The sequence below is a fragment of the Carcharodon carcharias genome, chromosome 1 (assembly GCF_017639515.1).
Source record: "Carcharodon carcharias isolate sCarCar2 chromosome 1, sCarCar2.pri, whole genome shotgun sequence".
Taxonomy (NCBI): Eukaryota; Metazoa; Chordata; class Chondrichthyes; order Lamniformes; family Lamnidae; genus Carcharodon; species Carcharodon carcharias.
The window spans coordinates 173,043,281-173,068,144 of NC_054467.1; the positions used below are offsets into that span (position 1 = coordinate 173,043,281).

Sequence of the window (24,864 nt, forward strand, 5' to 3'; positions counted from 1 at the left end):
CTGAAATCCTTTCTCATCCCTTTTCACTTCCAGATTTAACTAGTTGACTGCCCTCTGTGTTCAGATTCCCATCCTCTATAAATCCTAACTTGTATAATACTCAGCTGCATGTATTCTGTCCTGCATCAAATATGTTTGGCAGCCTTCTAACTTGTGGGATGATGGTTTATGCCATGGTGGTTAGCTCTGTGTTAAGCATTGTCTGGTGTGGCTTAGGACATCCACTTTGGCATGGCAGTTTCTGCATTTTACTGTGGACAAAGACAGTGGGGTGAGAAGGTGAAGAATCTGTTTTCTCTGGGCCCTCTTCTTGATCAGCTGGGCTTTCCATTTCTGCTTGCCTCTTCCAATGCCCTTCCAAACAGTCGGCCTCCAGAGATCACAGCCATTGGCAACTGTCTCCCAGCTGTCCACCATCTTCATAACTCACTTACACCTGTTAGTGGTAGAGGTATGGATGTCCAGTAGGTGATGATGCAACTGTCAGTTCACCATACATAACGTCTTTGGGTGTATAGCTATCATCTATCTAATGAACATGGCCGAGCCAGCGCAGACAGCATTAGCTTAGCATTGAATGTATGCTGATGGAATTTACAGGCTCCAGGACTTCTGAGTTGGTGACCTTGCCCTGCCAAGAGATGCTGAGGATACATCTGAGACAATGAAGGTGGAAACTGTTCAGCCTTTTCTTCTTTCTAGCACTGTAGAGGGGTGGATTGAGGGCACGTGCTTGGTAGAGTTGAAGTTTGGTGCTCTCAGTCAGTTTCTGTTGTTCCACACTCTCTTACTCAGCTTGAACATAGCAGCTGCAGCTTTTGCAATACATGTTTTGATTTCAGCACCAAGTGACAGATTTTTGGTGACTGTGGAGCCTAGACATGTGAAGCTATCAACAACTTTCAGCATCACAATGTCAATGCTGATAGATGGTGGTATGGCAACATCCTGGACCATGAAGTTTGTCTTCTTGATGCTGATGGGCAAACCAAATTCGTTACAGCAATGAAAGAGTTTGTCCATTTGCTTCTCAGGTGTTCCTCAGTATGGAATGTTACTACAGCATCGTCGGTGTAGAGCAACCCTCTGATGAGGACACCTTCATCTTAGATCTCAGGTGAGCAAGGCTGAACAGCTTTCTGTCAGTTCTGGTAGAGAAGAAAGAGTGTCGGGCCCAGAATACAATCCTGTAGGTCCCCACTGCAGATCTCAAAGGCTTCTAGGTGTTGGTTAGGCCACAGGATGCTAACCAGAATATACTACATCAGAGGGGAGAGTGTATAGAATAAAAATCATACAGAATGGAAAGGAGAAAATGAAGGAGGTTTTTGTATCTCATCCCTTTATTTATCTTTCACTGCTATTTATTAGTGACAAAATTATTGTGTTGCTATTTCATATGATCCCTGTAAGCCATCAAGCAAAGCTCTAGGGAACTACAATGATTCATGAGTGTCATTAATCCCAACTGCCCACAATCTACCTTTTGTAACTTGAATTGTTTATCTCCCTTTTCAAGGCCTTGAGGAAATCCATTCTCAGGACCCCTGTCAATCTGTACCATGGAACAATGGTTTGCAAAGAAAATAAATATTTTTAAGCATTAAGTTCCCTGATTATGTATTGTATACACATTAGTTCTCCCATCCTTTTCACCTTGGATCCCTGTCACAGAGGCAGTAGACTTAGTAGCTGTGTCAGAGTGTGGTAGTTATTCCTAATTGTCTTCCCCAAGAGTGGTTCCAATGTGAGCTGATGAGTTTTAAAAAATTATCAGCATTTTTGGGTTTTCTGGCAGACTCTGCTCCACCTTGGAAGGGTGGATGTATATAGCCAGGGTGACTGCCACTGATGTGTCTTTGCATGCAGCAGTAGCCCATGCTGGCTATGGAAATTATCCCAACACCAGAATTTGGCAAAGACGGATAGGTGTTCTTTTCTGATGCATTGGTGGAAAAGGGTTCTGGAAATTTCCAGGCATAATGTTGTAAAGACTTTTTAAAAAGAAATCAAACTAGAACTGCCATAGATATTCATTTCTAATTTAATAGTTATTGATGAGCTCTTAACTTGGTGTACAAGTGTACAGGTCCCTGAAGGCAGCAGTTCAAGTAGACAAGGCTGTAAAGAAGGCATATGGAATGCTCTCCTTCATTGGCAGAGTTATAGAATATAAAAGTAAGGATATAATGTTGGAATTGTAACACTGGTGAGCCACAACTGGAGTATTGTGTGCAGTTCTGGTCACCACATTACAGGAAGGATGTAATAGCTCTGGAGAGAGTGCAGAGGTGGTTTACAAGAATGTTGCTAGGGTTAGAAAAGTGTAGCTATGAGGAGAGATTGGATAGGCTGGGGTTATTTTCCTTAGAACAAAGAAGGCTGAGAGGTGACTTGATTGAGGTGTACAAAATTATGAGGGGAATAGATAGAGTGGACAGAATAAAATTGTTTCCTTTGGTGGAGAATTCTAGAACCAGGGGACATAGATTCAAGATAAGTAGCAGAAAGTGTAGGGGGGACATGAGGAAAAACATTTTTATGCAGAGGGTAGTGGGTGTCTGGAATTCACTGCCCAAGTTGGTGGTAGAGGCAGGAACGTTGAACTCTTTTAAAAAGTACCTGGATCTGCACCTAAAGTGCTGTAAGCTGCAGGGCTATGGGCTGGGTGCAGGAAGGTGGGATTAGAAAGGGCACCTGGGTGTCCTCAGGCTGGCATGGGCAGGATGGGCTGAATGGGCTCCATCTGTGCTGTAACTTTTCTATGGTTCTATGGTTCTAACTTTATAATCCTATCTTTTGGCTTTATAAATACTAAAGTTCTTTAATGAGTTCTAATATAAGATATATCTCAAAACATTAGTGCTGTTAGTGTTATCTTGACAAAGATGAAAGCAATACAAAAAGATTAATTATGTACTACATTTAGCTTTAGATAAAAAATTATATAAAGCTGTAATAATTTTAATATTCTAACCCCTAACTGGATATTGACACCACTAACAACTTACAGCTTTCAAGTTTTTCTTTTAAATGTCTGGTTAAATCCTTGAGTTGATTGCAAAAACATTCTTTGGTCAATTAACTAAGATGTTGATCCTTATTCAACAGAGATATTTGATAGCTAAGGGCCACGAGTCATCTCTTGTTTGGGGACTTAAAAGTCCTGCTTTTACTTTGTGGGGTGGGGGAGGAGGCATTGTTAGGGTTGGGGCAGGGAAATCAAAGATCATGGGGAGGGAGAGAATCAGCGATCATGGGGACGGAGACCTGATCTTGGGAGATGGTTGATAGTAGGGGTGGGAAGTCAAAAATCATGGGGATTGAGGGTCAGGCTACCATGGATGGCGGCAAGGTGGAGTTGGCCAGTTGTGGATCTGTAAAGAGATAAGCTTGTTGGGCCTGAAGGAAACAATCTTGCTCCATCTAGCCCACAAATAGTGCTGCCAATGCAGTTAGTTCATGGCCCTTCTTGCCTCTTTTTATCTGATGTGTTTTCCAAGGCCTGAGAAATCAGGCCTTCATGGGTTAAAACTAAAAATCCTTCTTTAAAAAAATACATCACCTGCAAGCAGTTTTGTTGTCCACAGATGTCTTTTCACAAGCTCTTTTAAAGCTCGAGGTTGGTGGATTGGAAATGCATTTGGGGTTTTAATACTGGTTAAACTCCCACCCACCCCCAACCCACCTGTCCTTGGGGGTTAGAACCTCCCCTAGAAGACTTTCAAGAAACTCCTTTTCAGCCGAACTGTTCTCTGTGATTACTGATCTTGATACTGATTACTGCTAACATGTTCCAAACACTTCAACAAATGACAACAAGTATTTCTGGAGGATATTAAATATGTCCTCAGAAGAAAATCTGTTTCCCAGCTTGTTCCAACAATGTTCATCATGCAGGAATTCTTGTGGTTTAAGTATGATACCTTTTTAATGCAATTTAAGGCTGCAGTTTATTACTGTGCTAAAAGAAACCTGCCAATATTGCTACATAATATTGGTGGTTAGTTTCAATGAACTGGAATAGTTCAAAAGGCAATAATAAAGTACTGTGCTTGCATTATGAACAACATAATTCAGTTATTAAGTTTGTTCTATTTTGGATAACTCTGTCATCCCTGGCTTTATGGAAATAAAGTTATCCCTTCTGTTTGTCTTCACATTTCATATTCTGGCACATACAATAAAAATTGATTCTTGGTGATTGATTTTGTGGGCACTGACTTAAGTAGTATTTGATTGTTAGTCCAGAGGCATAATTCTTGTTTTGGATATAATTCATCCTGGGCCACTATTTTTACTTCACTTTATACTTAAAATTGGATATCCAATCTCCCTACTTGGGCCAGGAAATAGCAGTTTTGGTGGAAGTTATGATAATTGAGAGAACCCTCGCAGAATCTCAGGGCTGATGATTTTAGGGTAATGTTGTCCATAAACTAGCCAGTAACTACTGTGCGATGCAGCCGCAGCTGAATTCATTTCTGATTGTTAAATAAAAATGAATAATAGACAGTCATTGAGCATGTGATTTTAATACATCTATTCACATAGCATATGCATATATACTTTAACTGTTTTGTGCATTTGTAAAATGTTAAGACAAAAAGTGAAATGTGCAACTTGTTTTTGATATTTTGGGTGCTTTAGATCCATGGTTACTGAATGGTGGTAGATGTATGTGTATAAAGGCATATTCTACCAAAGTTAGTGCATATGGTCACTCAGCAATTTCTACTGGGCAACATTGGTTTAGGTTGCCTTAATTATTTCAAAGTAATTTATTACAAAGTAAAGAAAATTATTTTTAATTTAAAATAAGTTGGCCCAAAATTGGCAATATCATTCAGAGACCACATAAGAATGCTTGATGCATAGAGCACAAAAGTCACACTAGCATAATGATATTGAGCTTTATGATGCTCATTGCTAATAAACAGGAATACAAGATTGATGTATGCTTTGTTCGCAACCTGAAATGTGTCAAGCAGGAAGGTGTTGAACAGAGGCTGCAAAAACCCTCAGCTGGGGAAGGTGAAATCGGAGAGAAAGTTTAATTCTTGGATGATTCCTGGTACTTCCATGTGGATGGAGTTGGGATGCATTGGCAGCTTGGAGGAAGGGCTGTGCACCCATCTTCTATTTGGCAAGTGCCAAGAAAGACAGGAGTACACAACAGGGAAACAAAAGGAACCGTGTCTTGTATTGGATCTGTGCTGTAGCTGACTGTAAAGTGGGCGTAAAAAGTATACAAGACAAAAGAGATGAGCTCAAGAGATGAGAGTGACCACTGGAAGGTTAGCAATTTGACATAAGAAATCCTGTTAGCTTTAATGATTACTTCATTCTGTGATCGTCACATCTCCCAGAGGTGTTTGCACTTTGATGGCTCCTTGGAGACAGAGGCTACCCTCCAAGGACCTGGCTGATGACACCTGTGAAGGGCCTTAACGCTGATGTAGAGGAAAGATACGATAGGAGCCACAAGGGAAATCATTGAGCAAGCCAAAGAGCTGCTGAAGATGCGATTTAGGTGCCTGGACAGATTTGGGGGTGCCTTTCAGTGTGTATCATTATTGATCTCCAGCATCTTCTGTCCCTTGCACAAGGACTTCAGAGAGGAATGAAGCTACAGGAGGATTAAGTCGCTGACTATTGTGTCCTCCGATGAGGAGCAGGAGGAGAAAGAGCAGGACCCTGATGTAGTCAGGGAGCCTGCCACTGCTCACCTGGCTGCCAGAGAAGTCTATGGTGACCTCATACAGGCGCGGTTCAGATAATCTGACTGTGTGAAGCCATATGGTACAACAGTGCTGAACCCTGTGACCCTGCCCTCCACCCTCCACCACAACACAAATCATTCCAACAGTCATCACATTCACACTCTTTACTCATCTACCTCTCCGGTTACACCATTTTCCTGAAGACTAACATCCATATAGTCACTTGGCAGTACAGACCTTGAATGAAAATAGAGGCATGTCTAAACTTTTCATCTTTTACTCATCAAGGCACTCGCAAGAATACAACATAAGTGGGAAAACAACAGTTTCTACCATATGTGAAGAAAGTGTTAATTGGTTGGCAAGCGGCATTGCCATGGAGAATGCACCACTTATGGTGACTGACAGTTAATTGCCAAGCATTGCCCCAAGCTGTTCACAACAGGTAGGGCACAGACCGTACCCAACCAGCCCGTGCTTGCAAAATTCAAAACACAGTGTCCAACATTAGATGTGATTCAGTGATTGGACAACACTTGCTAAATAATCCTCAAAATGTGCTAATAATTATGCTGACAATCAATTTAAAATTGTCGGTCGGACTCACAATATGACACATTTGCGTGTACTGGAAGCTACACATATTAATACACAGGGCCCTGTTTTTTGCAGACAGAAAGAACATGTACATACATTGTGTCTGTTTCAGCTAAACAAAATAAGTGACAGCCATTCGATGACTCACTCCTCAGGGTAATGCCTTGACCAATCAGGGACAAGCTGTCTGGTTTAAATTTCAAACAATGCTTGGCAGTTAAATACCAGTCACCATCAGTGGTGCATTCTCCATGGTAAGGCCACTTGCCAACTAATCAGCATTCTCTTCACATACAGCATAGTTGTTTCCCCCTTATATTGGTATTCTTGCCAGTGTCCTGATGAGTGGGAGATGAAAAGCTTAGACATGTCTCTTTTTACAGTAATACCAATGTCCATCTGGAATTCGGAAGGCATCAATGGAGATGGCCAGGCAATGGAGACTTCAAATAAAGTCCTTGGTTCATTGAAATTTGCATAGATGTAATGACATTGATATTGTTACAAACACCCAAGTGAATCCCCTTGTGCAATTATGACATCTTCCTCTTCCATTTTCCATACATACCCCGGTAGCTTCAATACAGCAAGAGGCAGGCTGTTCATTTTCCTGCTCTGACAGCTAAATTGCCAATGGCAAGCATTCTCTGGGCTGTGGGGCCTGTGAGGGCATTGCCAAAGACTCCCCCAAAAAAGCAGGTTCAGTCACCGGGCAGGAAGCAGCACATGTGGTTCTGTTTAGGAGTGGTTGGAGGAGACAAAGGTTGAGAAGTGAGAACGCCTTGAGAAGAGTCCCATTTCCATTTGCACTTTCTCCACTTTCCCTCTCAGATCCACCTGCACTTGCCTGCTAGCCAACAGCTGGAGAGCACTTTGCTGTACTTCAGTGAGGAGTTGAAGAGCCAAGGCAAGGCTTTCCTTCACTTATAGTGCCTGACTTAGTGCGGAAGCCATTGATCTGGGGCAGCATGCACACAATTGCCTGCTGCCCCTGATTGTCCACGTAGGTGGCTACTCTTTCCAGAGAGTGGGATAACAACATAAATGCCTGAGACAACACAGCACTCATGTAGAGATGGACTCCTCCAATCTATCTTCATTAGTGCACATTGCCTCTGGAAATACTGACAAAACCTCACATATTTTCCATTGCTGTTCCAGAAGTGTTCTCTTCATGCATGACCCGCAAGGCAGTGGTTCCATCAATTTTAAGGCTGACTGGTAATTCAGATAGGCGATTGAAATCCTTTTCCTGGAATTATAGTGGGAGCCTGGTATAATTCCAAAGGAAATTTGGGGTCATGTGGTTTATTCCAATTGCACAGTATTAAGTAGAAAAAGGAATAATTGAAATTTCTCCAAGTGTGAGGATCCAACAAATTTTGTAAATCTGTACAGAAGGGAAATTGCTTTAAATCCATAAGTCAAATCAGTTGATCTGCCACTTCTTGCAACCAATTAAACAAGACTAAGGATCCTTACTGGAATTATATAACATCCAATCGAAAATCCTTTACCTAGGACTCCTCTTCCCTTTATTTATGTACGACATGAACCTAATTAAGCCATTAAACCATTATTTTCCAGTATTGCTGCCTTTCTGTCCTGTTCATTTTGTTCAATACCTTCCATTTTAATTATCATTTTATTTCTGTGCTTGCAAAAGCCTTTGATGTTTCTCTTTGTAAATGAGTGATGATTTGGACCAAACTTCAAGAAAGAACAAGAAGTTTTGCATTGATTAGCTGCAAAGTATTTGATTAAACCCATCACATTTCTATCTCTCTTCATTTCCGAAAAAGAGTCATGAAGAGTTGAACCGTTAACTCTGTTTATCTCTCCACAAATGATGCCAGACCTGCTGAGTTTTTTCAGCACTTTCTGTTTTCATTTAGTTAAGGATGAGTTTGAAGATTATAGGTATAAGTATGGGCAGATACTTTCACACATAGCATGGAACATAATTGGATATTTATTGGGAATGCTAGCATAGTGGTTGTGTTACTGGACTAATTCAAAGAAGTGCTGTAATAATCTGGAAGGGTGAGTTCAAATTTCATAATAGCAGTTGGGGAATTTAAATTTAGTTGTGTAAATCTGAAATAAAAAACTAATACCAATATGGGGATCATGCAAGTACCAGATAGAGCAAAAAACCAATTAATTTACTAATATTTTTCAAGGAGGGAAATCAGCTATTCTTATCAGTCTGGCCTACATGTGTTTCCAGACCTATATGTCGTTGGCTCTTAACTATCTTCTGAAATAGCCTAGCAGGTCACTCAGTTGTCAAGACGACTGCTCACCATCATCTTCCCAAACGTAATTGGGGATGGACAATAATACTGGCTTTGCAAATGATGTCAACATACATGAATAGATAAAAAATATAGGCCTGAATTTTTCAGATGGCGGGGGTCTCGCTTCCCACCATCCAAAGAGTCCCCGCTGACTCTGAGTGCCCCAAAACCATTTCATGTTTGAATGAATGTTAAGTGGGGGCAGGCGGGACTGCCACCCCTCACTTGGGAGGAAGTCCAACCTTAGAGACCTGCTGGCCAATCTGATTTGCCAGCAGCTCTCCAGTCCCTGCAGCGACAGCGCTGCAGTGGACAGAGAAGATATGCAGGAGGATGTCTGACACTAAGTCCGGGCACTGGAGGCCCAGGTATGTCCAAGGAGTCCCAGGTCGGGGAGGGTGGGGAACGCCTGGGGGTGGGAGTGCATAAAGTGGGTGATCGGGGTCTCAGGGGAGAGGCCGGGGATAGGGGAGGGAGGTCCAGAGGCCACTGGACCTTAAGGCGGGGGAGGGGCGCCCGACTTCAGAAGGGAGCTTCTGATGGAAGCAACCTCATACCCTCTCCTCACCCAGGATGCAACTTTGTTAATTTTCAACCTTCTGCCATGCAAGTTCAATCCTCCCGCCAGACTAAAAATTGAGGCTGGGTGGGAAACGGCTCTTAAGTGACCATTAATTGGCCATTTAAGGGCCTCAATTGGAGAAGGGCAAGCTTCCCGTCAGAGGCTTTGCCTGCCCCAGCATCAAATTGTGTGGTTGGGGTGGGCAGGAACCTTACTTTCATGCTCCCCCCCTGCCCCGCAGCTGTAGGGGAGGTTGGGCGGGGTGGGGGGGGGGGGGGGGGGGGAGGTGGGGGGGTGGGGGGGGGGGGGGTGCGGTGGGGGGTGTAAAATTCTGGACAAAAAGATCCATATCCTGAAGTTAGCAGGGAAATGCCATCTTTGGAAAACAGTTTTTGGTTTAAGTATTGCAGATGTGAAGAGAAGTTGTGAGGTATTGCTTGATTATCTCTGAGGAAGGGTGGGTCAAGAAGATGTTGTTGAAATTTCCCTTGGGTGACTAAATGAGTTAGAAGCCAGAAATGATCAGATTGCATATGGTTTGTCGAAGGCATAGCCTCAGTTGTGTTCTTTCATTATTTTTGGTGTTGTAACATAATTACTTCAGGAACAGGGTAAGGTATTTTATGTTAACTATTGATTTACAGTATGGCCAAAAATGGAATGGTATGCTAAACGTCAAACACTTGAAATAAAGCACAAGCTCCAAGGGTCAACTCCTGTGCTAACATAAGCTGAAAACAATTACGTACTAAATAATTGAGAAATAAAAGTCCTGCACTTGATGATAATTTGCATGTATTTGTCATTTGTTACCAAACAGCAGCAACCTGTCATAAGATAGCAACAAATAATATTTAAAGAAATTAATATGAAAGTATAAAAAGAGGTGGCTTGAGCAAGGTTAATTGGTGGAAGTGGTTTTCCCCTTTTTAAAAAATGTTGTGTCTGTTGCTCTCCTTGTAAGGCATCTGGAATTAGGCTGGATTTTCACTACTGAGGCGGGTACCTTGTGTCAAGAAATTTCTCAACTTGCCAGACATATCTGAGTAAAAAGTGCCCCAACATATGCAATTTTCGTGGGACGGACCACAGGGGCAGGCGGGTGCTGAGGCAGGCTGGTTAGAAGACATGCCTCAGTCCTCTGGGACTTTATCCCAGTTCTTTCACAAGCTGTAGGGCCCTCTTAATTGTCACCCCCTCACACACCCTCACCTAGACCCAAACCCAGGCACCATTGCTCCTCATAATCCCCATGCCAACTCAATTCCAAATCAGGCCTCCACCCACACCCATGCTTCGTGTGACCCCCATGTAAACTCAATGCCAACTTACCCAGTATGCACCATGGACAGACTTCAGCAGTCTTGTGGAGATGAAAAAACACTTCTCAAATCTCGTACAACTCTCAATTAAACAAACTTGATTTAAATAAAAACTCACATTCATGAAATCCATTCAAAGCTTTTAAATTTACTCAAGTGATTAATATCTTTAGAAAAACAAACAAATTTCTATTCAGATTCAACATTAAAGGTGGTCAATCCTTTAATACACTCTTTAAAATGTGAATCAAACTGAACTCAGAACCCAGTGCTAAGATAATTGTAGCTTTTGGAACTTAGCCAAGCATTTAAATGATGTAATGCTAGCCCTTGGGGACATGTCAACAAAGAGCTCTTTTTAAACTGCATGAATATGTACTAATTTTTTCTAACTTACACCAGATAGTCTGTCAATCGAAGCAGTCCAGCAAAGGGTTTTTTTTAATACTCACTGACAGTTGCAGCCTTTTTTTAATATTTAAAGAGTGGGGAGTTTAAAAATTTCAGATCAAATCACTTAAACAGGCCTTATATGCCCTTCAAGTGTGTTTACATCTACTCCATCTATTCATGACTCCCCTGCTGAGGGTTAAGGCCGTTGCAACACCAAAATGGAGTCTGTTTGAATTCAGCACTAAATTCAAATGATTTTTCTGAGTTTGTTCTTTCCCCTGTGTGAATCATGTCCCGCTCCTTCTCACGCGCAGGAAAAATTGGATCTTTGGAAATGGGGCCAGGATCTATGCATGCAGGTCATATCGGCCATCTTTAAGTGCCTGCAGAGTCTTAACAACTCTGTGAAAATCCGGCCTTTATTGTTTGATGCACCAATCCTCCTTTCTCCTTTGCTGATATTAGCACCAATTTTTCATTGACATTTTCATCGTCTTATTATGCTATGATTTTGCTACCCTGGTCATCAAACTACATGAAAATGTAATTTTTCTGCTTTGGAATGTGGGGAATATCACAGACAATTATTCTGTTAACCTTGGGAAAGGAGGCTTTACTACAATGCTGAAAGTGATTGATCCAATTTGTGACATGCAGCTTCAAGATCTGATTGGTTATAATTCTGGTTGTAGCATGAGCTTCATTCCATCTTCACTCTGCTTTTGTCTGTTGTTGGTAAATACATGTCATAGGCCATGGTGACGTAAAGTGCTGTCCTCTATTCTTCATTTCCCTTTAAGTAAGAATGGCATTGAGGATTGTTTTAAAGCTAACGATTGCATTTGGGGAAGCAGATATTGCCATGTATAAACTCCATGGCCTGAATTTTTAGCTCGGCGGATGGTGCAATCGGTGGGCCCAGGATTGGCTGGGAAACAGATCGCTGACCGCGATCGGCCCCCGACTGTGAATTGGCCAGCCAGCATGAAGCGCGCGGTGAAAAGCTCAGTGCTGCCGGGGTGGGGACAAGAGGAGAGTGGGTGATGACGTCAATGTGGGTGTGGGTGAGTGCTAAGAGAAAGCTCCCTGAAGGCAGATCTCTGTCTCAAGGAGTTGCAGACCCAAAAAGCATCAAATAAAGTTTTAAAAAACTGGAAGAAAATGTCCAAGTATCACAATTAAGCACCTGAAAATATTTTTATTTTACTTAATAACGGAAACCTCATCCTGCCCTTGGATGAGGTTGGATGAAAAATGTAAAGTCCGCCTGGCCGATTCGCCCGTCCGCCAATCATAAGGTTGGACGGACTATGAAAAATAGCAAATAATTCCATCATTAATGGGCTTAATTGCCCTCATAACTGTCGGCAAATGAGCGAAATATCGTGCAAGTACACGATGATGTCGGGACGCTTACCCAACATCATCTTGTGCGATTTTACGTCTGATTGGGTCAGGCATGGGCCCGCCCACGGGACATAAAATTCTACCCCATGCTGAAGAATACATATCATGTTCATGTTGACTTAGACTTAGTAGCTCCCTCGTCTAAAGCTGCATGAGGTAGCCAAAGCACTCTATTTTCTCCTGTCCACGGCCAATGTTCTTGAGTTGCTCCAGCGTCTATTGAGCAGCTGGAGATCTTGATTGAGAGTCTGGTGCCAGTTCAGCTTGTGTCTCCTTCTTCTTTCACATCCAGGGGAGGTGGTGTCACTAGACTGATAATCTAGAGATCCAGGATAGTGCTCTGTGCACCTGGGTTCGAATCCCACCATGGCAGATGGTGGAATTTGAATTAAAAGTCTAAAAGTGTTGATTGTCATCAAAACCTGTCTGGTTCACTAATGTCCTTTAGGGAAGGAAATCTGTTGTCCTTCCCTGGCCTGGCCTACATGTGACTCTGGGTCCACAGCTTAAATGCCATCTCAACAAGGACAGTTAGGGATGGGCAATAAATGCTGGCCTAGCCAGTGATGGCCACATCCTGCGAATGAATAAAAAGCAAAGTTGGACCCCACCCCACCACACGTCCTGATGGGCAGGTCATGATGACAGGAGTTGGGTGACATGGCCAGGCCAACTAAGTTGTCTTTTGCAAATGATGGATGAAACTGTTCTGAGTGTTTTCTTACTTCAGTCTTGGGGGTATAAAATCCCAACAGTGTGTGCTTAGAATCCTTCGAAAACATCTGGTATCAATGGCATCCAGTTTCCTTTCTTGTCAAGTTTTTTGTTTCCAAGTTTCACAGCCATATAGGAGAGTGGAGAGCATATTTGCACAGTAGAATCTAAGCTCTGTTTTCATGGAAAGCTTTTTACTGTTCCAAATCTTTTTCAGTTGGTTGAAAGCTGATGATGTTTTTCTTATTCTCACGTTAAGCTCTTTGACGATGGCTCTGCTCAACAGTGGCAATGGAACTACTCAGATAGGTGAAGCCTTCTTTGATGTCAACTTTGTTTTGATTGACATTAACATCTGTTGTTTGCTGGCAGTTTCCCATCAACCTAGTTTTTGTTTTCTTGGTGTTTATGGTGAGTCCTACTTGCTCAGCCTGATTGCTGACTCAGTTAATAAGCTGTTGAAACCATATTATGCTGTCTGACAGGGCATCGATACCATCAACAAAGTCCAAATCTGCAAGTTGACCATCATGGATCCATTTCAATCCAGAGAATCCTTGGTTAGCTTCCGTAATACTCAATGCCTGGAACAGCAGACTGGTGGGAGGAACTGAAGACACCAATGAAAGCAACAGGGGAAAGGATACCAAAAGCCATTGAAGAAAGCATGGACCAATGACCATACATGGGATCTTATAGCAGAAAGAAAGGTGCTTCCGCAGAAAAGACAAAAAAATGAAACAAGAAATAATGTCTTCCATCAGGTCTACATAAATAAAGATAAAGAGATGAAGAGAAGTGCTCAAAAAGACGAGTGAGAATGGATTAACAAACAAGCACAGAAGACAGAAGACACAATTGCCCTCAGTGACATAAGATCGCTGTTTCAAATCAGAAAGAAGGTTACAGGCAGTATGAAAGCAAAGATGGGACTGATTACTAGGAGATGGTACCCTTATCTCAGATGGTGTTCACGTTGAGATGAAACAATAATTTTGGAGAATTAAGCACTGATTTCCAAATAGAAACAAGAACCAGTAATGACCCTTTATATTTTGGGAAAGTGAAGTGGTCTGCAGATTGTATTGTCCTCTTGTGCTGCTGCTAGCCAATAATAAAGCTGTTGTCCCTTCTGAACAAACACCTGTAACCTCTTTGCATCTTTGGGCATCACATAGGTTTACAAAACAGATGCCATCTTCCATTCACGTGAAAATTTCAATTGATCCAATATTCACAGCCGTTGGAGGAAGCAAGATTTCCACTATGTTTTGTGTGAAAAAATGATTCTTGATATTACTCACAAATGGCTGAGCACTACTATTCAGATTATGCCTTTTTGTGCTGGATCTCTCCCATAGTTTCTCTGTATCAACACTGGAGAATTCCTTTAACATTTTTAAGTAACTTGATTAAACTGCAAATTCCATTGTTCTCCCTGTCAACCGTCTGAGGTGGAATCAGACTGTTCACATCCTTGGAATTATATTTGAGCCTGAGATTAGATCCCAGTACACACCATCATTAGGACCTCCTATTTCCACTTCCAAAATATTATCCCAGTCACTAATTTTTGGTTCACTAATGTCCTTCATGGAGGAACATCTACTGTTCGCTAACAAAAACAGAATTACCTGGAAAAACTCAGCAGGTCTGGCAGCATCGGTGGAGAAGAAAAGAGTTGACGTTTCGAGACTGTTCCCTATCTGGCCTGGCCTACATGTGACTCCAGACCCACAGGAATGTGGCTGACTCTTAAAATGCCCTCGGACAACTACATCTGCAGGAAGTGTACCCAATTGCAGCTCCTCACAGACTGCATGGATCGGTTGGAGCAGCAGTTGGATGCACTTAGGAGCATTCAGGTGGCGGAAAGCATCATTGACAGGAGTTTTGGAGACGTGGTCACACCCAAGGTACAGACAGATAGATGGGTGACCGCTAGAAGGGGCAGGCAATCAGTGCAGAAATCTCCTGTGGCTGTCCCCCTCTCTAACAGGTATACCATTTTGGATACTGTTGGGGGGGATGGCCTATCAGTAGCCAGAGCAGTGGCACCACGGCTGTCTCTGTTGTTCAGCAGTGGGGAGGTCAAAGCACAGAAGAGCAATTGTCATAGGGGACTCTATAGTCAGGGGCTCAGATAGGCACTTCTGTGGTCGTGAAAGAGACACCAGGATGGTATGTTGCCTCCCTGGTGCCAGGGTCCAGGATGTCTCTGATTGGGTGCAGGACATTCTGAAGGGGGAGGGAGAACAGCCAGAGGTCGTGGTACCCATTGGTACTAACAACATAGGCAGGAAGAGTGACGAGGTCCTGCAGCGGTTGTTCAGGGATTTAGGCAGAAAGTTAAAAAACAGGACCTCAAGGGTTGTAATATCAGGATTACTCCCTGTGCCACATGCCAGTGAGGGTAGAAATAGGAAGATAGTGCAGCTGAACACGTGGCTGAACAGATGGTGTAGGAGGGAGGGTTTCCAATATCTGGATCAGTGGGATGTCTTCCGGGGCAGGTGGGACCTGTACAAGAAGGACGCGTTGCATCTAAACTGGAGAGGCACCAATATCTTGGCTGCGAGTTTTGCTAGTGTCACTCGGGAGGGTTTAAACTAGAATGGCAGGGGGATGGGAACCAGAGCAATAAGTCAGCAGGTGAAATAAATGACTGGAAACCAGTGAATATGGCCAGATGGACTAAGAGGAAGGGCAGGCAGGGAGGAATTACTGAACACAGTGGGACTGGGGGTCTGAAATGCAAGGCAGAAGAGCTTAGAGCTTGGACTGGTACTTGGGACTATGATGTTATTGCTATTACAGAGACTTGGTTGAAGGATGGACAGGATTGGCAGATAAACATTCCAGGATTTAGATATTTCAGGCAGGATAGAGAGGGATTTAGAAGAGGTGGGGGAGTTGCACTGCTGGTTAAGGGGAATATCACAGCTGTAAGACAGGAGGACACCTCGGTGGGCTCATGCAGCGAGGCAATATGGGTAGAGCTCCGGAATAGGAAGGGTGCAGTCACAGTGTTGGAGGTTTAATATAGGCCTTCCAGTTGCCGGCAGGAGATTGAGGAACAGTTATGTAGGCAGATTTTGGAAAGATGTAAAAGCAATAGGGTTGTTGTGGTGGGTGATTTTAACTTTCCCTATATTGACTGGGAATCACTTAGTGCAGGGGGTTTGGATGGTGCAGAATTTGTAAGGTGCATCCAGGAGGGCTTCCTGAGACAATATGTAGATAGTCCAACTAGGGAAGGGGCAATACTGGACCTGGTATTAGGGAATGAACCTGGCCAGGTGGTCAAAGTTTCAGTAGGAGAGCATTTCGGGATAAGTGTCTATAATTCAGTGAGTTTCAAGGTACTGGTGGATAAGGATAACAGGAGTCCTCGGGTTAAGGTGCTTAATCGGGGGAAGGCTCATTATAACAATATTAGGCAGGAACTGAGGAATCTAGACTGGAGGCGGATGTTTGAGGGCAAATCAACAACTGACATGTGAGGGGCTTTCAAACGTCAGTTGATAAGAATTCAGGACCAGCATGTTCCTGCTAGGATGAAGGATAAGCATGGCAAGTTTCAGGAACCTTGGATAACGAAGGATATTGTGAGATTAGTCAAAAAGAAAAGGGAAGCATTCGTAAGGGCTAGAAAGCTGGGAACAGATGAAGCCCGTGGAGAATACAAACAAAGTAGTAAGAAACTTAAGCAAGGAGTCAGGAGGGCTAAAAAGGGTGATGAAAAGTCACTGGGCAACGAGGATTAAGGAAAATCCCAAGGCCTTTTATACATATGTAAAAAGCATGAGGGTAGCCAGGGAAAGGGTAGGCCCACTCAGGGACAGAGGTGGGAATCTGTGTGTGGAGCCAGAAGAAATGGGAGAGATACTAAATGAATACTTCTCATCAGTATTCACCTGTTGATTTGTCTAGGGAAGAGTGTGTAGATAGCCTAGATCACGTTGAGATCAAAAAAGAGGAGTTGTTAGGTGTCTTGAAGAATATTAAGGTGTATAAGTCTCCAGGGCCAGATGCAATCTACCCCAGAGTACTCAGGGAGGCAAGGGAAGAGATTGCTGGGGCCTTGACTGAAATCTTTGCATCCTCACTGGCTATGGGTGAGGTCCCAGAGGACTGGAGAATGGCCAATGTTGTTCCATTGTTTAAGAAGAGTAGCAGGGATAATCCAGGAAATTACAGGCCGGTGAGCCTTACGTCAGTGGTAGGCAATTTATTGGAGAAGATTCTTCGGGACAGGATTTACTACCATTCGGAAGCAAATGGGCGTATTGGTAAGAGGCAGCATGGTTTTGTGAAAGGGAGGTCGTGTCTCACTAACTTGATCGAGTTTTTCGAGGAAGTGACAAAGATGATCGACGATGGAAGGGCAGTGGATGTTATATACATGGATTTCATTAAGGCCTTTGACAGGGTCCCTCATGGCAGATTGGTACAGAAGGTAAAGTCGCACGGGATCAGAGGTGAGCTGGCAAGATGGATACAGAATTGGCTTGGTCATAGAAGACAGAGGGTAGCAGTGGAAGGGTGCTTTTCTGAATGGAGAGCTGTGACTAGAGGAGTTCCACAGGGATCAGTGCTGGGACCTTTGCTGTTTGTAGAATACATAAATGATTTGGAGGAAAATGTAACTGGGCTAATTAGTAAGTTTGCAGACGACACTAAGGTTGGAGGAGTTGCAGATAGTGAAGAGGATTGTCAAGGATACAATGGGATATAGATCAGTTGGAGACTTGGGCGGAGAAATGGTAGAGTTTAATCCGGACAAATGCGAGGTAATGCATTTTGGAAGGTCTAATACAGGCAGGAATTATACAGTAAATGGCAGAACCCTTAAGTGCATCGACGAGCAGAGGGATCTGGGTGTACAGGTCCACAGGTCACTGAAAGTGGCAACGCAGGTGGATAAGGTAGTCAGGAAGGCATATGGCATAGAGATAAAAACAAAAAAACTGCGGATGCTGGAAATCCAAAACAAAAACAGAATTACCTGGAAAAACTCAGCAGGTCTGGCAGCATCGGCGGAGAAGAAAAGAGTTGACGTTTCGAGTCCTCATGACCCTTCGACAGAACTTGAGTTCGAGTCCAAGAAAGAGTTGAAATATAAGCTGGTTTAAGGTGTGTTTGTGGAGCTTATATTTCAACTCTTTCTTGGACTCGAACTCAAGTTCTGTCGAAGGGTCATGAGGACTCGAAACGTCAACTCTTTTCTTCTCCGCCGATGCTGCCAGACCTGCTGAGTTTTTCCAAATAATTCTGTTTTTGTAAGACATATGGCATGTTTGCCTTCATTGGCAGGGGTATTGAGTATAAAAGCTGGGAAGTTATGCTGCAGCTGTATAGAACCTTGGTTAGGCCATACTTGGAATATTGCATGCAATTCTGGTCACCACATTACCAGAAGGATATGGAGGTGTTGAAGAGAGTGCAGAGGAGTTTTACCAGGATGCTGCCTGGTCTGGAGGTTATTAGCTATGAGGAGAGGTTGGAGAAACTTGGATTGTTCTCACTAGAGCGAAGGAGATTGAGGGGTGACTTGATAGAAGTTTACAAAATTATGAGTGGCATGGACAGAGTAGATAGTCAGAAGCTTTTTCCCAGGGTGGAAGAGTCAATTACTAGGGGACATAGATTTAAGATGAGAGGAGAAAACCAAAGAGGAGATGTGTGGGGCAAGTTTTTTTACGCAGAGGGTAGTGAGTGTCTGGAATTCACTGCCAGAGGAGGTGGTGGAAGCAGGTACGATAGTGGTGTTTAAGATACAGCTTGACAAATACATGAATAGGATGGGAATACAGGAATACGGACCCCGGAAGTGCAAAATGTTTTAGTTGACGGGCAATATGATCGGCGCAGGCTTGGAGGGCCGAAGAGCCTGTTCCTGTGCTATACTTTTCTTTGTTCTTTGTTCTTTGTTCTTTGTTCTTTGTTCTTTGAAATGACCCAGCAAGCCACTCAGTTCAAGGGCAATTGGGATAGGCAACAAATGCTGGCCTTGCCAGCGATGCCCACATATGAAAAGGAAAAAAAGATTAAATAAACAAGTTGCTGACAAGTGCAGAAGCAATAGGGCAATAATACCTTAAGGATTTTAACAAACCCTAACATTAACTGGGTGCAGGATTCTTCAAGAGACTTTTTTTAGCTTGTACATAACCAGCCCAACAAGAGAAGGGGAGGCCTTGACTTAGTTTTAGGGAATTAAGTTGAGTGGGTAGATGAGGGAGAGCATTTTGGTGATAGTAATCACAATTCAGTTAAATTTTGCTAAAAGACAAAGGAGCGTGAATAAATGTTCTCAATTGACCAATTTTATTAAGCTAAGATGTGATTTAACAAATATGAACTGGAAACAGCTACTTGAAAATAAATTAGTGCCAGAGCAGTGGGAAGCATTCAAGTAGCAAGAATTCAGAACAAATACGTTCCCACTAAGAAGAAGGGTGGGACTCCCAAATCTAGAGCCCCCTGGGTGTCAGGGAGCACACAGGGTAGGATAAGGCAAAAAATGGAAGCTTTTGTCAAATTCTGAAGGTCAATACTGCAGAAAGACTACAGCAGAATAAAAAGTTCAGGATTTAAATAGGAAATTAGGAAAAAGCAAAGGGGGATGTGAAATATATTGCCACAAAATCATAGAAAACCCAAAGGTGCTATGTAAATATGTAAAGAGAAAGAGGATAACTGAGGAAACAGTAGAGCTGATTAAAGACTAACTCCCTGTACATGCAAGTGTAAGAGTCCCAAATGAAATGTAACCCAGCCTATTAAGAGAAAGAAGGACAGAAGTGCAGGAACTCCAGCCATCATTTTCCAATGCTTTCTTTTTTTCCCCTCATTCATGGAATTCACTGGCTAGGCTAGCATTTATTGCCTATCCCTAATTGTCCTTGTTCAGAGGGCATTTAAGAGTCATGAGTCACATATAGGCCAGACCAGGTAAAGATAGTAGATTTCCTTCCCTAAAGAACATTTGTGAACCAGGTGGGTTTTTACAATAATCACTTCATCAGACTTTTAATTCCAGATTTTAATGGAATTCAAATTCCACCACCTGTCGTGGTGGGATTCAAACCCGGGTCCCCAGATCATTACCCTGGGTCTCAGGATTACTAGTCTAGCGACAATACCACTACATGATTGCCTTTTGGCTACAGACATGGTGCAGAGGACTGCTAACATTGTAGCATTGCTTAAAAAGGGAGGAAGGGATAGACTGGGAATTACCAACGATCAGACTAACCTTGGTGGTGGGCAAATTATTGAAAAAAAATTCTAAGGGACTTGACTGATACCTGGGATGGGGGCATTATCTTTTGAGGAAAGGCTGGACAGGCTGGGCCTGTATCCATTGGAGTTTAGAAGATTGAGAGCTTATGTTATAGAAACATAGGGGCAGGATTTTGAGGTTGTTGGACGGGCGGGCCCGGGAGCAGCTGGGAATCAGCCCGCTGCCTGTGATCAGTCCCTGACCGCGATTTCACACTGGCTGGCCAGCCAGCGTGAAATATGCGCTGAAAGGCTCAGTGCTGCCAGGGTGAGGGCAGGAGGAGAGTGAGCACTGAAGTCAGCACAGGCATCGGGGAGTGCGCAATGAAAGCTCCCTGAAGCCAGAGAGCTGCCTCAGGGAGCTGAAGAATTTTAAACCCTTAAATAAAGATTTAAAAATCCCAGAAAAAATTTCCACGCATAAGAATCACTCACCTAAACATGTTGATGATAAAAATTCTGCTCAAACTCTATTATTTTTTAAATAATTATTATTGGAAATCCCATCCCGCCCATGGATGAGGTTTCCTCAAAAATCCAAAGGCCGTCTGGCTAATTCACCCACCTGCCAACCGTAAGGTTGGACAGGCAGCAAAAAATAGCAGTTAATTAATTGATTAATGGCCTTAATAGGCCTCTTAATTTTCGACAGGTGTGCTGCCGACCCTGCGCATTCCTGCCAACCAAAATGTCGTGCAAGTGTGCGATGTCATCGGGACACCACCCAATATCATCATGCACTATTTTACGCCTGATTGGGTCAGCCGTGTGCCCACCCACGGCACATAAAATTATGCCCATATAAGATCCTGAGGGTACTTGACAGGGTGGATGCTGAAAGGATGTTTCCTCTTGTGGGAGAGACTAGAATTAGGGGACACAATTTAAAAATAAAGGGTCTCCCATTTAAAACAGACATGTGAAGGGTTGTGAATCTTTGGAACTCTCTTCCCCAGAGAGCGTTGGAGGCAGAGCCAATGAATATCTTTAAGGCAGAGGTAAATAGATCCTTTAATAATCAGGGAATCAAAGGCTATTGGGGGTAGGTGGAATGTGGAGTCGAGGCCACAATCCGATCAGCCATTTTCTTATTCAATGGCGGAGCAGGCTCGAGGGGCTGAGTGACCAACTCCTGCTCCTAATTTGTATGTTCGCATGTTTTTATAGGAAAGTACTGATCATCACTTAGGCTATGGATTAATCAAGGACAGTCAGTATTGCTTCGTTAAGGGGAGGTTCTGTTTAACTAACTTAACTGAATTATTTGAGGAGATAACAAGGAGGGTTGACGAACATAGCACTTTTTAAATTTGTTATTGGGATATGAGTTTCGCTGGTGAGGCCAGCATTTATTGCTGTTCCTAATTGTTCTTGAGAAGGTGGCGGTGAGTTACCTTATTGAACCACTGAGGTCCATGTGGCCTTAATATACACACTGTGCTGTTAGGGAGGAAATTCCAGAATCTTGACCCAATGAAGGAACAGTGATATGTTCCAAGTTAGGATGGTGTGTGGATTGGACAGGGTCTTGTAAGTGATGTTGTTCCATGCACCTGCTACCCTTGTCCTTCTAGGTGGTAGAGATCGCATGTTTGTAAGTGCTGTCGAAGGAGTCTTGGTGATTTGCTGCAGTGCATCTTGTAGATGGTACACATCTGCTGAAGGCGGAGGGAATGAATATTGAGGGTGGTGCACAGGATGCTTATCAGGTGGGCAGCTTTACCTTGGATGATGTTGAGCTTCATGAGTGTAGTTGGAGCAGTACTTACCCAGGCAAGTGGCAAATATCCCATCACACTTCTGACTTGTACTTTATAGATGGTGGACAGGCTTTGGGGAGTTAGGAGGGAAATTACTCGTCACAGAATTCCCAGTCTCTGACCTGCTCTTGTAGCCACAATATTTATATGGCTGTTTCAGCTTAGTTTCTGGTCAATGGTAACACTCAGGATGTTGATGGTGAGGGATTCAGCAATGGTAATGCCATTGAATGTCAAGGGGAGATGATTAGATTCCCCCTTGTTGGATGTGGTCATTTATTGACACTTGTGTGGCATGAATGTTACTTGCCATTTAACAGCCCAAGCTTGACTGTTATCTAAGTCTTGCTGCATGTGGGCACAGACTGTGTCAGTATTTGAGGAGTTGCAATTGGTGCTGACCATTGTGCAATTGTCAGCAAACTTCCTACTCTGACCTTGCCTTGGAGGAACTGTCATTGATGAAGCAGTTGAAGATGGTTGAGCCTAGGACACGATCCTGAGGAACTCCTGCAGCCATGTCTTGGGACTGAGATGCTTAGCCTTGAACAATCACAATCAGCTTTCATTGTGCTAGGTATGATTCTAAACGATGAAGAGTTTCCCCCGATTCCCATTGACTCCAAGATAAAAGCAAAATAGTGCAGGTGCTGGAAATCTGAAGCAAAAACTGCTAAGTTTTTCCAGCATTTTCTGTTTTTGTTCCCATTGACTCCAGTTTTGCTGGGGCTCCTTGATTCCACACCCGGTCAAATGCTGGCTTGATGTCAAAGGCAGTCACTCTCACCTCACCTCTGGAATTCAGCTCTTTGTCCATGTTTGAGCCAAGGCTGTAATGAAGTCTGGAGTATAGTGGCCCTGGCGGAACCCAAACTGAGCATCAATGAGCAGATTGTTACTGAGTAAGTGCTGTTGCTTGATGGCATGTCGACCACATCTACCATTGTTTTTTTAATGATTAGGAGTAAGCTAATAAGGTGTAGTTGGCTTGGTTGGATTTGTTCTGCTTTTTGTTAGCAGGACGTAAATGTGCAATGTTCCTCATTGTCAGGTGTATGCCACCTGACATCTATCAAACAACACTCTTTCTGCTTTACCTTACTCTCTATCTCTTTTGTCATCCAATGAGCTCTGGCTTTCTTTGTCTTACCTTTCCCCCTCGTGGGAATATACCTTGAGTGTACTTCAACCATTAGTGCTCCAGAGCTTTTCACATCCTCGGGCACGGACTTCAAAGTAATAAGCATTTTAGTGGACTGCAGAACAGTTGGACCACTGGTTGTACAATCTCCTTGCGAAAGCTGGCCATGGAGCAGTAACTAGTGAAGGTGCTCACAGTCCCTTGCAATGCCAACATCCCGGTTTGGACAAGTCTCCCCGATGGTTCAAGCTAACAGTGCAGCCTTGCAGCGCGGGTTAGGGGAATGCCTGCGCCTGAGCTGAGAGCATAGCATGCAGTCCAGTGGGCAAAGCTGCCATCAAACGGTCGGGTGGAGTGAGGCGGAGGAAGGTGGGCCTTCGGGCAGCAATGCAGTGCACTAACATCTGGCCATCCAAGTGGTGGCCAGCACTCTCCAGGATGCAGTCAGGAGCCTTCAGACTTAACCAATAGAGTCTCTTAGTACACCCACGCTAACCCAGGCATCCTGCAGGAGGAGTACATCAGGATCATGAAGCCTGGTGACCTAACTCTATGCCTTGTGGCTTACAGATAGTGGAGACGAAGGGGAAGAGAGGGACTGAAGCACCTGGCTGCGCAAAGGGAGGAGCAGCACCCTCAGGAAGAAGAGGCGGCTGGGGATCCCACACAAGCCACCAAAGAGCCACAGTGAACCGTTGCTGGTCAGCGCCTAGCTAGACCCAAGGTCTATAGATGCCGTCTTTCATTTCTACAGATGACCGAGAACTAGAGTCATTGAAGACTCTGCATGTCTAGAGAACTGGTTGGTCACATCTGCCAGCTACTGCAAGAATTTGGTGCCATGTGGACATGGAGGGCAGTGGCTGCGAAGGTGACAGTGGCGTTCAATTTCTATGCCAGTGGCTCCTTTCAGGGCTCCACAGGTGACCTCTGTGGATATCACAAGCCTCCACCCACAAATGCATCCATGAGGTCATGGATGTCATTTTCACGATGAGCACACAACTTGTGCATTTTTCCCAGGAATGGGATAGCCAGGATGCAAGAGCGATTGGATTTGCCCAGATCTCGGGTTTCCTACAGGTGTAGGGTGCCATTGACTGCACTCATGTGGCGCTCAGATCTCCATTGCAACATGCAGTCAACTATGTCAACTGCAAGGAATTCCATTTGCTGAATGTGCAGCTGGTGGCGGCCACCACAAACTCATCCTGCAGGTCTGCGCACAGTTTCCAGGGAGTGTGTACGACTCCTACATTCTCAGTCGGTCACAGATCCCTGACGTCTTCCAGGGTCCACAGAGGCTGCAGAGCTGGCTCCTCGGGGACAAGGGCTTCCCACAGAGGATGTGGCTGATGAAACCCATGCGGCAGCCTCAGACTGCAGCAGAGAGAAGGTACAACAAGGTTCATGCTGCAACTTGCAACTTGGTGGAGCAAACCATCGGAAAGCTGAAGATGAGGTTCCAGTGCCTGGACTGGTCTGATGGAGTCCTGCAATATAGTCCACAGAGGGTGTTATGCATCGTCTTCACCTGCTGTGCCCTTTACAACCTAGTGCTGCAACTGTGAGAGGAACTGGCTGAGGAGGAGATGCAGGACGTGGAGGTCTCCTCACATGAGGCGGACATCAATGGGGATGAGGGTGAGGAGGTCCTC

General features: G+C 43.9%; 1 protein-coding gene across 2 annotated transcripts in view; it reads left to right on the forward strand.

Moving 5' to 3' along the window:
• The first annotated feature begins 1,062 nt into the window (after window positions 1-1,062).
• Window positions 1,063-24,864, forward strand: part of pde4d (phosphodiesterase 4D, cAMP-specific) — a 1,628,454-nt gene continuing 1,604,652 nt past the window's right edge. Inside the window, exon 1 of one of the 2 annotated variants that reach the window (XM_041186415.1) lies at window positions 1,063-1,117. The gene's annotated coding sequence lies outside the window, so the exon portion shown is untranslated. The remainder of the gene's footprint in view (window positions 1,118-24,864) is intronic. The other variant, XM_041186370.1, reaches the window with a different exon arrangement.